Genomic DNA, 1,555 nt, shown 5'->3' with positions numbered 1-1,555 from the left:
ACCTCGGGTTCCCTCCTCCTGAAGTCAATAATCAGCTCCTTGATCTTGCTGACATTAAGTGTGGCAACACTCATCCAGATTTTCAATCTCCTGCCAATATGATGATTCATCACCACCTTTAATTCGACCTACAGTAGTGGTGTCATCAGAAAACCTGAATGTGGTATTGGAGCTGTGCTTAGCCAGACAGTCACACGTGTAACGCAAGTAGAGCAGGGGGTTATGCACACATCATTGTGGAGCACCTGTGCTGATGGAGATTGTGGAGGAGATGTTGCCAATCTGAACTGACTGGGGTCTGCAAGTAAGGAAATTGAGGATCTAAGTGCACAAGGAGATATTGAGGCCAAGGTCTTGAAGTTTAATGATTAGTTTTGAGGGGGTGATGGTATTGAATGATGAGCTGTAGTCGATAATAAGCATCCTGATTTTAACCTCAGGGATTTCAAATTCAAGAAAATCTGCAGTGTGAGAAAACTGGAACAGCCCCAGTCTCAGGAATGAACCCTGCACAACAGGATTGTCAGAAATCAGTATCTGTGGTCTCCAGGGAGGTGAGAATGACATGATTGCACTAGACAGGGTGCAGAAGTTCACAAAGATGTTGTCTGGGATGGAGCAGTGTGGCTATAAAGGAGAGAATTGATAGCTCCTTCCCTTGGAGCGTAGGATGCCGAGGGGAGACCTGCCAGAGGTACAAAATTATTCCAGGCAAAGACAGGGTTGTCCATATGTGAAACCTTCCCCATGGCAAACATGTCAAACTAGAGAGACAGGGTTAGGGCAATGGTGAAGAGGTTCAGAGGGGAGCTGAGGAAGAATTTTCACACAGGTAGTGGGGGGGGGTCAGTGGTTGGAATGTGGGACACACCACCTGATGGAGTGGGGAGGGAGCTGTTTAAGAAATACCTGGACAAGCAGTTGAGGCAGCAAGACAGAGAAGGTTATGGACCAAGTATCAGTGAGTGGGAATAGCGTAGGTGGGTCGTTGATGGTCAGCACGGACATGGCCAACCGAAGAACCCGTTTCCATGCTGTAAGACTTGAGGTCTCCTGCCTGTAGACTCTGGACACTTTGTCACAAAGCAACAAAGTTCACGACATATGCCACTGATATTAAACTTGATTCAGATGGTGCAATTAAAACAATTCCTTGACTTCCATCCTCACAGATGGTTACATAAACGTAGTACCATGTGCCGCTTTAATGGTCTTTGTCAGCTCTCTCCCTGGTCACTGTTGCCCCAGCAGCAACCACTCCTTGGGCTTTTTCACCCACCCTCCCACAATGGCAGCCCCTCCTAGGCAGCATGGAGCTGGATGAAGTTTCAGTCAGAACCTCCTTAAGTCCGTGCTACACATCATTCCCACTTTGTCCTGTGACCCGGTGGCTGCATCCTTCACATTCCAACGTTCCCACCACCACAAACGTTTGCAGACAGGGAGATGGAGTACATGTCAATTTTATTTGGATTTAGTATTAAAGAGCCTTGACAGTGAAGCACAAACGAACACTTCTCTCCCTACCTCCCACTCCCCCGGCATTAAATTCACA

This window comes from Hypanus sabinus, chromosome 5 (genome assembly GCF_030144855.1).
Source record: "Hypanus sabinus isolate sHypSab1 chromosome 5, sHypSab1.hap1, whole genome shotgun sequence".
In the NCBI taxonomy this organism is placed as follows: Eukaryota; Metazoa; Chordata; class Chondrichthyes; order Myliobatiformes; family Dasyatidae; genus Hypanus; species Hypanus sabinus.
Note: the sequence above shows the minus strand (reverse complement) of the source record.